The sequence below is a fragment of the Silene latifolia genome, chromosome 9, assembly GCF_048544455.1.
Source record: "Silene latifolia isolate original U9 population chromosome 9, ASM4854445v1, whole genome shotgun sequence".
Classification (NCBI taxonomy): domain Eukaryota; kingdom Viridiplantae; phylum Streptophyta; class Magnoliopsida; order Caryophyllales; family Caryophyllaceae; genus Silene; species Silene latifolia.
The window spans coordinates 22,379,216-22,391,150 of NC_133534.1; the positions used below are offsets into that span (position 1 = coordinate 22,379,216).

At 34.5% G+C, this 11,935-nt stretch overlaps 1 long non-coding RNA gene across 1 annotated transcript; it reads left to right on the forward strand.

Moving 5' to 3' along the window:
* The first annotated feature begins 4,315 nt into the window (after window positions 1–4,315).
* LOC141599375 (uncharacterized) lies at window positions 4,316–11,935 on the forward strand. The gene is made up of 2 exons (XR_012523811.1): window positions 4,316–4,679; window positions 11,500–11,935. It is a non-coding gene; the product is annotated as an uncharacterized LOC141599375 (long non-coding RNA).

Below are 11,935 nucleotides of genomic sequence, written 5' to 3' on the forward strand. Positions count from 1 at the left end.
GATACTCCATGATTTTTACTTACACTACTAGACTAAAATATTGAAAAAAATAATAATAACAAATGTTTGTGGCAAATTAATTGCATACAAAAAAAACTATTCTCAATTATCATTTTGTAAATTTAGTTAGGATGAAATTAGCTTAATTAGTTACTTTTAGAGCATGTTTGGCCTAAATTGTTGAAAATGAGTTAAAAGCAGAAACATCAAATTGTTGATTATATTTTTATGGGCAAAAAGATGGTTTTTTGGCTTTTGAGAATTTTTTTTTAGCTTTTAAATAATTATGTGTGGCCAAAAAGTGTAAAAACACTTTTAAAAGTCGGGTCAAATACACAATTAATAATTAATGAGGAGAAATTCACTTAACCACTTAAATGGTCATTTTATCTACTCTCTCTCTTTTTTTTACCAATTTGTTCAAAAAAAAACTTTTTTTACCAATTTATCCATAACTCATTCATTTTTTTTTTTACCAATTTTTAAATTTGGCTATGCTCGGTGATAATCCGAGTTTCAAATTTGGCAGTAAATTAAAGTACTAATATAGCTAATAGGCTATATAGGCTCAAGATATTCCTTAATAATATTGTGTCGGAAAATCAATCGGCATTCACCCCCGGAAGGCTTATCACGGATAATATTCTTGTTGCTTTTGAAATCTTTCACCACATGAAGAATTCACGAAGCAACGGGGGTCATATGGCCTTAAAACTCGATATGGCTAAGGAATATGACAGGGTAGAGTGGGATTTTTTGGAGAATGTTCTGCTTACGATGGGTTTCAATGTTGCTTGGACTAACCGTGTAATGCATTGTGTACGGTCGGTCTCTTTTTCGGTGCTTGTTAACTGGCGCCCGGCAGAAGCTTTCGTTCCACAGCGCGGACTTCGACAAGGGGATCCGCTATCGCCCTATTTATTTATCTTGTGTGCCGAGGTCTTATCTAGTATGATGCGAAGGGCTATGGAATCCAGGGCTATTCATGGGGTCCGTGTGGCTGCTCAAGCGCCGTGTGTGACTCACTTACTCTTTGCCGATGATAGCTTGTTTTTTACGCGGGCCAATGTGGTGGAGGTTGCCCGTGTGAAGGACATTCTTACTCGTTATGAAGTAGCTTCGGGCAGATGGTCAATTTGGAGAAAACAACAGTGTCTTTTAGTCGTGGTACTACTATGGCTAGGAAGGCAGCTGTAGCTGAGGCTCTTGGGGTTCGGATTGTGGATGTTCAAGACAAATATCTGGGTCTTCCAACTATGGTTAGTCATTCGAAGAGGGTTATTTCCATGGTGATCAGAGACAAAATTTGCAAGAAGTTACAAGGTTGGCGAGGTATGTTACTCTCAAAAGCAGGTAGGGAAGTGTTGATAAAGGCAGTGGCCCAATCTATTCCCACTTATGCTATGAGTGTTTTTAAGTTACCGGCTAATTTTTGCGACGAATTGCGATCTCTTGTCTCGGGTTTTTGGTGGGGCTCGGATAGAGGGAAACGGAAAATTCTGTGAGTGGCGTGGTCGAGGCTGTGCGAACCCAAATACAAAGTTGGGCTTGGTTTTCGGGATTATATAAGCTTCAATAAAGCTTTGCTTGCTAAGCAAAGCTGGCGTTTTCTAACGAATACTGAGAGCCTAATGTCGCGGATTATGAAGGGTAAATACTTTCCCGAATCATCGTTCTTGGAAGCCCAACTGGGAGAGAACCCGAGCTATACTTTGCGAGGCATATGGGAGGCGAGAGAGGTCCTACACTTGGGTATTCGACGGAGGATTGGAGATGGGGCGAGTACAAGGGTGTGGGCTGACCCATGGATCCACGGGACTCAAACTCGAAGGGTTATATCTCCGAGAAGGAATGCTAGTGCGGATATGCTTGTGCAGGAGCTCATGAATGAGGGAGGTACGGGCTGGAATGTGACGAGGGTTAGGGAGCTTTTCCTGCCTTTCGAGCAAGAGAGGGTCATTAGGATACGTATTAGTGATAATAAGCCGGTTTATAGATGGTGTTGGGATCCGGAACGAGATGGTATTTACACGGTGAAATCCGCATACCGTCTATTAAGCGCAGCTGAAGAGGAGGTCCCAGGGCAATCTAATGGTGCGGCTGAACAAGCATTGTGGAACAAGGTATGGAAGAGTGACGCTCTCCCTCGTATTAAAAGTTTTTTCTGGCAATTGTGCCTCGACGCCTTAGCCACACGAGTTAACATAGCAACCCGGATGAGAAATGGAGCTGACAACTTGTGCCCGATTTGTAACTGTTTTGAGGAGTCGTGTTTTCATCTTGTGCGCGATTGTGGGTGGGTGGGATGGGTTTGGGAAGGGGTCGGGATGGAGCTAAAGAAGGGTGAGGGTTTGAGCGGGTGAGGGAGTGGGTAGAGGAGGAGTGGAGGGAGTGGAGCGCGAGAGAGTGCATGATCTTCATGATGAGGTGTTGGGCGATTTGGGAGGCGAGGAACAAGTGGGTTTTTGAGGGCAAGAGGATCCATCCTGATGCGGTGTTGAGGAGGGTACGTGGACTCTTACGGGAAATGCTGGAGGGAAAAAGGGGTTAATGAGGGAAGCAGTGGCGGGTCGGGTGAGGTGCAGGGTGAGGGAGAGGACGGGTGGGTGAGGCCAAGGCTTGGGGAGTTCAAAATCAACGTGGATGCAGGAGTTATTAGCGGCGTTGGGACAGGCTTGGGAGCGGTTTGTCGAGATGAGGGGGATGGTATGTTGTGGGCCCTGACGGAGCAGGAGGATGAGGAGCGAGATCCGACGGAGGCGGAAGCTTTAGCTATCCTTGCAGGGGTTCGTGAAGCTAAACGAAGAGGAATGAGGCGAATTGTTGTGGAAGGTGATTGCTTGAGTGTCATAAACGACTTGCAGAAGCGGAGACAAGGCCGAACCGATATTTTTTTTATTTACGACGAGATTTTTGATGTTTGTATTTCGTTTGAGTACTGTGTTTTTTCTTTCACTCGTAGAAATTTTAATAGCGTCGCTCATAGCTTAGCACATATCGACCCATGGTTTGTTGGGTGTAGAAGATGGGACGATGATGTGCCTCAAAACATTGTTGATTGTATTGCTCGCGATCTTTTATCTATGAAGTAATACCCTTCCGGGTTTTCTCAAAAAAAAAAAAAAAAAAAAGTACTAATATAGCGTTTGGGTGTAATTTAACCCGGTTGAGTCGGGTGTAAATGTGTAATAAAGGTAGCTGAAGTACGGACGTAAGAGCTTCCACAACCATGAGGATAACACTCCTTGAAAAATTGAGGAATAGCAAAATTAGAACAAATTAGAACTCCAACCATGAGGATACATCCTCAATTATATGAGGAAGAAAACACTGCGTGAAAAATCAAAGGAGAAGACGAGGAGAACAATGTGGGGTTTGCAGTAGAAAAAGTACAATTTTTAATTGAATTTGGCACAAAAGACAAAGATGAATATGTAATTGAATTTGGCACACTATTTGGGTGGAGGATGGATCCTCTCCATTACCCCTTATCTCCATTTTCTTCCATTTCCTCTAATACAACAATATAAAATTATTATTCCCTCTACACCTCTTCAAAATAGCGAACCGTTAGATCGTTCCGAAATAAAATCCGGACCCTTAAAAGGCACTGGAAGGTACTGGAGAAGGTGGAGTACTGGAGAGAATCTTTTTGCATTTGGGTGTACTTGATTGTTATTATCTTTTCAGTTATTTACCCCTCAATTTTCAATTTTACCAATAATTATTATGTTATTATCTTTTTTGAAAAAAATAATTACATCATAATTTCTAGTTTTTTTCTCTCTACACATAGGTATTAATATTGACATATATCCACACATTTTTTTCTTTTCTTATTTCTTTGATTTTCTTTACTCTATTAGATATCGTTTTTCTAATGGACGTCTTACCTTTTTTCTAAAATAAAACTGAAGTCGGTAATTATCGAGTTGTAAATCCGAACAAATTACGAAAATAGATTTTTAATGTAAAAAATGTGTGGGGTATGTTAAAGTAAGAGAAATAAATGATGAAAGAGAGTTATGAGGAATAAGTGTAAATTATTGTTGGAATTGTAAAATTAAAAAGTTGAGAAATAATAAGGTAGATGAGTAAGAAGTAATAAGAGAGAGTGAGATGAGGAAGGGTATTGAGCATGGTGGAGATGGTCTAAGGTAACATGCATGATGTGGATTCGCGTAGAACATCACCCCACCACATTGCTTTTTATTAAAAAATGAAATAAAAGTACACCAACTTTATCTTGGAAACCCGTCGAAGTAGTCTGATGTGGATTCGCGTAGAACATCACCCAACCTGAACAAGGGTTTGAAGAAAAACAAACAAACTTTAAAATCCGTAAAAGAAGAAGACCAAATACAAACTCTCATTAAAAACGGTACTATTCGTTTTAAACTTAAAATTAAAATGGATCAATACTATTCGTTTTAAACTTAAAATTAAAATGGATCAAATAATAGATGCAAATGTTTCTTTGTGGTTCTATATATAGGTATACAAGAACTCTTAAGCATATGTAGTGATAACACAATAATATACTCACTGAAGTATGAAAAAAATGAATGATCCATCACAAAACAATCCTATTGCTGGAGGTCGACTCCAGCAATTTATAGGTTTCATGTGGTCGGCAATGACGGTCTTATGGGGCATAATGCGCTTTTACCACACGCAAGGTGATTTTCAATTATATAATTCTTTAATTTATTACTCGTAACTCATACAAAAACAATGTTTTTGTATAGTAAAAAGGCCAGTTTTAATCATCTTCATTTTTTTCCAATTCGTAATTCATATTCCTGTTGATAACTATAGTTACATAATTATAGTTTCTTTTCCATCTTACCGAACGATTGTTTTTAAAAGTGGTATTAGGAGCGTTTGATCATCCCTGGATAAAATAAAAGGAGTATGTTATTCTTTTATAAGCTTGTGTTAAGACCGTCTTATAACGTCCAACCCGATTATCGCTAATAAGCATGTACGGATGTCCCTCATATTTAGTTAGTGTAGAATTTGTATTGTATGAGATAGGTTATTACATGTTACGTCATTAAGATATGGGGTCTTTATTTGTTCATTCCTTTTTGGTTATACTGTTATTTAATTAATAGGGGGCCGGGGTTTGGGTATCAACACCAAAATCCCCTATTTTCACCTCCCTTGCCGGTCGCAAGGTGGCCGATATCGTGTATAACCACCGTTGCTGATTAACAACCGTGGTGGGGGTGAGCAGAAGTGGTGAGTCGGGGAGTATGCCTGGTGGTTGTAGGGTGGGTTGGGTAGGGGTGGTGGTTGGGTGATTGTTGCCAAGCGTACCCTTTAAATTCCATTATGTATAACATATGTTTTGATTAATGTGCAATTAACCTAATTAACATCATCTTATTTTGAATTCAATTTAACTGCATCGTTTCTTTAAAATTTACTTTGATATAGTAAAAAAGAAATTGTTTTAACATTTTTCTTAATCAGATATGGAGTATAAGATAAAAAAATATGATATACTTTACATATTATTTAATATATTTTTTATGTAGTGGAGCAATTTTATAGGAGATATCTTTTTTTTTTTAGGAAAAATTACAATTTATCACCTATTATATTCCATTCTTTACAATTTACCACCTATTATGTTATACTTTACAAATAACCACCTAACTTTTATGTTACTCCCCACCATTCTCACCTATTTTATATTCTAGTGACAGTTTTGTGTAATTATCAACTCGATTTTATTTTATCGTCTTACATAATTTTGCATTGACCAATATACCCTTACTCCTTACATTAATTAATAATTACCCCCATATCGTGTCTTCAACTCCAACCCCTAATTCTTCCCCAGAAATCATCTCTTCAATTCCACATAATCTGACTCCTTCCCCATCAATCCACCACATAAATCACCAACCTTCGACCATGACAACATCAAGCTCACCACACAAAACACCATCTACCTCCCTTTCCACCTCCTTAATCTCCACCGTGAGCCTCCGGTCCACCACCTACACCCCGACATCGACACCAACACCAACACGAAACACCTCCTTTAATTCCGCAACCCCACTATCCTCGTCCTCCAATCCGTTTAACTACTTCTCGCTCGGACCACAGCAACAGTCCAGCAAGAGTCCAGAACCGGCGCCGAGTTTCCGCTGCTACACCCCTAAAATTCTTCGTCAATTACATGCCCAAATCATTGTTTCTGGTACAACCAACAATGTTTATATTTCCAATTGTTTGATGAAGGATTATACTTCTTTCGGTTTAATCTCTGATACCTATAAAGTATTTGATCAAATTCAAGATAAAAATGCAGCTTGGACGATTTTGTTTTCTGGGTTCACAAAGAGAGGACATTTTTATGAAGCTGTAAATTGTTTTTCGAAAATGTAGGTAAGTGGAGTAGAACCAATAAGGAAGATTGCCCAGGAACGGAGCTCAAGTGTGGCTCAATTGTAACGAATACAAAACCCCAATTGAAGAAACAAATAACCCACAAAGATTGCAAAAGAGAATACAATGGGGAAGAACATGAACACATAATCATAATTGGAGACTGGTTCGAAAAAAAATAAAGGAGGAAATGAACTTGAATGAAGTCGAGTCTGGGGAAGAACACTAATAGAAACATGATTTCTGGGGAAGAATAGGAGTTCGGGATGAAGACACAGCTTGTGGGGAATAAAAAAAAGTATATGTAATGTAATGGGTGTAACTGTGTAAGGGCATATCGGTCAATACAAATTAACGTAAAACGATAAAATGAAGTCGAGTCGATAATTACACAAAACCGTCACTATAATGTAAAATAAGTGAGAATGGTGGGGATGAACATGAAAGTTAGGTGGTTATTTGTAAAGTATAACATAATCACTAAATCTCATTGAAGACGGGCGATATCCGTCACAAGTTTGTGACGGATACCGTTTCCTCTCACAAAATACCCATTGAGAGGTGAGTAGAAAGCACATGGGGGTGTCCCACCTTGTCCCCTCTCCCTTTTTGTGAGAGGTCACAAGCTTGTGACGGGATTAGCCCGTCACAAGCAAGACTAGCTGTAACATAATAGGTGGTAAATTATAAAGAAGGGAATATAATAGGTGGTAAATTGTAATTTTTCCTTTTTTTTATTTAAGATATACACTATAAAAATCATGAAGGAAAAAAGCATCACATAAAATATTTTATTTTTTATTTTTTATGTTATTTTGAGGAAAATAAAACTAACTGAGGAAAATTGAAATAAATGTTTAATTGCGCTTAATTACACATTAAGCAAAAACGTATAAAACTAATTTGAATCTAATAAAACTTAAAGAGTCTTTTGCACATAAAGGCAAATATTTAGGGTCAATTTGTTAGTTTCCCAAATACTACTACGTACATAAAACGGTTCTTAGGAGCAATTCTTAAACTTTAGGGCTACTCCCCTTACTATTAAGAGAAAAAAAATTCTCTTAATTTTTCCTCCAAAATGCATCTTAAAAAGAAAACAATTGAAACTTTTCTTTGATAAACTACTAATTTTAGACCCGTGTTAAAAAATGCACAGGTTGTTTTTTAAGTATTATAGTGATTTTTTTTTCCGATTTTAAATATTTTTATTTTTATCAATATAAGTATTTGTTATGTATTACTATGTTGATTTTTTCGATGTTAAAAAAATCACCATAATTATTTAATTAGTATAATTATTATGGCATTTTTTTATTTTCATTTCAGTAATATTTTTGCGAGATCTTTTAGACCTATATTTGTTATGTTGGTTAATTCCTTAGTTATTAAGGCGTTGTTTGGCCGGCCTTTTAGAAGTATTTTTCCACTGAATAAGCAAAAGCTATGTCAAACAATCAATTTTGAAAACGTTAAAATAACTTCTTTTAAGCCCAAAAGCCAATTTTGAGAGCTAGAAGTAAAAGTACCACAATTTGGTGCTTCTAACTTTTACTTTTATTTTAAATATTTTTAATGCGTAAACGACAAATTGTATGTTGTAAACATGTCAAAAAAATAAAATTAATACTTATTTATTCATATTTTTTAATTCTCTACAAATGGAGACCGCCATCTTGTTATGCTTTTCAACAAAAAATTTCATTTTTCATCCGCTAATATTAAAAGTTTTGTTAAGAAGTCGTTTTTTTTTTTTTGTAAAATGTTAGGCCAAACACCAACAATTTTATCAAGAAGTAACTTATTAAAAAACTTATTTCTAAAAACAAAAACAGTTTTCCTAAAGCGGGGCCAAACATGCCTTAAAATTTACTTAGTTAATGATGCATTAAAAATTAGTGAAGTAAGAAATTAATTGATCAAAATTTATGTAAGTGAGGGTATAAGTAGTGGTGGGATCAAAAATCTTTGTATCTCCTTAATTTAAGCAGCCAATCAGAAGTCTTAAAAAGACGGCTTTTATATAATGTAGATTATCTTTTCCTTAAAACATAATCTTTATAATTATACTCTAACCTTCTAATTAAATTCATAATTATGATTTCTTTCATTATAATAAAATAAAATTTGAATTAAATTATCGTCTATAAGTTGTTAAAATTTTCACAATATAATAATGATTCCTGTAGAAAATAACTTAACAAAATATTTGCTATTAGATTCGTGACAAAAAAAATTTCATTAAAAAACTTGAATGAAATCCGTAGTTTTATGGTAAAAATAGTACTTTCAAAAAATATACATTTCATAACTTTACTCAATTCTTTTTTGTTAGTTTTCCATTTCATTTTTTTTGTTTCATATTAAAATACAATGGAGTGAAATAATAAATATTAAAGAGGTGCCAATTTAAATAATACCCTAAAAAAAATAAAAATTCTATATATACCGCGCATTCACTACTGCGCGAGATCTATACTAGTAAGAGAGTATTTTGTTAAAAGATTTTGTAAATGGAATAATTTTTTAACAACGCTATACAAAAGGAGTAATTATTCACTCTTAATTAAGAATTTGTGTTCTGACTTAGCTTAGTTGGTAGTTGGAAAAGATATGAGAGGTGGTGCTCATGATCTGAGTTTAAATCCCTACAGCATCAAAATTATCTTTATGGCTCCTATGTACAAAAAGAAAAAAGTTTCTGAGTTATTAATTTTTCTACCTCACTATTTATTGAAAGCGAGAAAGTTTACAACAAGATTAATAAATTTTGCAACAAGGTTTACCAACTTAAACTAATTGTACATATATACTAGTAGTATACTACGTTAAATTCTCTACAACTAGTGGTATAATTATCCAGTATCAATTAAGTATGGAGTAAAATTCAGTATAAAGGTTGCATGATTCACTTTTGGTCGGTTAGATCAGTTTCGGCAAAATATGTTTAAGGTACTCATGATATTGTCAAATTATTTTGGACGTAAATAATTAATCATGTTTTACAACGTTCCCGACTTGAACTCACGTTAAAAAAATTCATTTTATGATAAATTTCAAAAACCTAAATTAATTCTTTACAACTAGTGGTATAATTATCCAGTATCAATTATTGTTTGTAGTATGTGCTACGTTAAATCTTATCTTTATTAATTCAGAAGACAATACTCAATGGAGATTAAGCCACGTCATTTGTACATCCATTTTTTTTTTTTGGAAATTTAGGTTATGATGGGTCACGTTGGTGTGCAAAGAATTTATTTATTCAAATCGTCTGCCAATACAAACATGCGACAATTACCGTCTTAGAAATTCTTTTTTGAAATAATTACATACAATCGGAATAAATGAAATTAATTGCATGTAATCGGAATGAATTAGATAATTACATAATTAATAATTAGATTATTATAATAGAAATACAAATAAAAAAATTCATCAAAAAAACATTCATATTGACCTAAATACATACCCGTGTAATTTTGCACGGGTTTAAAACTAGTTACTTGTGGTATAGTTATCCACGAAGTGCGGAGTACAATTCACTGTAACTAAAGGTTGTATGATTCATTTTTGATCGGTCGTACATAAAATACTTTTGGACCTTTTGGAGTTTTGGTCGGTTGTATGATCAGTTAGGTGTTTGTCAGTTACGCACCTACGCAGGTCACGTCAAGTCACTCGATTTGAATAGTCATAGTTGCTTGAGACATTTTTGTCTAAAAAGTTTTTAGAAATGAAATAAACATAAAACATAAAAGAGTACGTCTATTAAGAGACGGTCTTTTAATAAGTTTTATTGAAATATTATTGTGTAATTTTAAGAAAAAATGATACTAAAGGTAATAAAATAGGTAGAAATCATGATTAATGATAAAATGAGTACATTTATTATGAAAATAGGTACGAAATTATTATGTTACAATCAACAACAAAAAGGGTACAAAATACAAATAAAAGGGTGCGAAAGATTGATCTCTCAATAACTTAGTGAAAAACCGTCTCTCCTAAATTTTAGTGAACATAAAATAAGATTAGGACTACAGCATCATCTAGTCTAAAAAGTTAGTACTCCGTATTGTTTTGGTTATTGTCATTTTAACACTATTTTCTTTGTTTCATTTGTTTCATTACATTTGTTTTTTGCATAAACACTAAGAAAGTGAAAATAAGTGGAATATGTAATGTTTTTATATATTGAATTACCATTATTTCTTCATGTGTGTGGACCTTATAAATTTTAGACATTTAATTGGTAAAATTATGTACATATAAAGAAATAAGAAATGTAAAAAATCAAATGGAACAGACTAAAAAAGAATACGTAAAGAAACAAATGGAACGGAGGAAGTATTTATTAGTTATTGTTGGACACTTGGACATGTCAAAAGGGTCGGATGGCCGGGTCTCGGGTCAGTTTACAGTACGAGCTGAGTTGAATATGAGTCGGGTCATGGGTTGGGTCAAAATACGGCTGGGTCGAATATGATGTCTCGGATCAAATGGGGTCAGAATACGGGTAAAAAATGTTCAAGACGTCTTTTAGTTTGCCATTTTTAAGCCGAAAAAATCATACTTCTAAAATTCAATATATTTGTTACTTATCGTACTTATATTAAATTATTTATAAAAACTTCACCAAAAAAATTAAATTACTTATAAAAATAAAATTATTTTAATATTTTTTATTATTAAATAATATAAAATTTATATAAAATAATTTTTTTAATTCAAAATACTAAAATAGTTATTTTTCTATTTATTACTTCAAATATAATAAAAAAAATATATTATTTAAGTCAGTTGGAGATTGAAATATATTCAAGTTAGGTCAGTATTATCGGATGATTGATATTTTGAGCCTTGATCATCTGTCATTATTAGTTTTTACTTACACTAGGAGTTGGACTAGGGCGTAAGTAGTAAGCAGTGCAAATCCTGTGTCCCATTGAACTAGGGATAGGTAGTAAGTAAGGGCATTGAATATTCGTTGCGCATCAATGATATGGCCTTGAAGATTTGCCACTGTAAGTCTGTCACCATCTTGAGTTACAGGTTCGACTCATGAAACTGACTAATACTATAAGTTAAATGCAGGTTTGGTACCGGCTGCCAACAATGCCGTAGGTGATGACATAGGGAGCAACACGAATCGAGGTGGTTCTAATGGAGCAACACAAAATGTTGGGAATGTGGATGTTGATGCTAATGGAGATAGAGTTCGAGCCGGATATAATACAAATGATGGTGGAAATCAGACTATTGGTTCTGTTAAAATCAACCGTGGAAGATCTCCATAGAAGAAACTGCTGAAGTGAAGTGCTGAAGTTCAAAATTCAAGTTTGTTTTATGATGTTTACGGGTTTGGAGTCTGTCTAAGTTTTCGTTTTCCTTACTGAATTAAGTTGCACGGGTGTATGATGGTACTGTGGTCGAATGCTTTTGCAAAATGTGAAATAATTTTAAGACTACATTTGGATTTGCAAATGTTTTGTTGAACAAAATAAATGGAGTTCATCAGTAAGCAACTCAA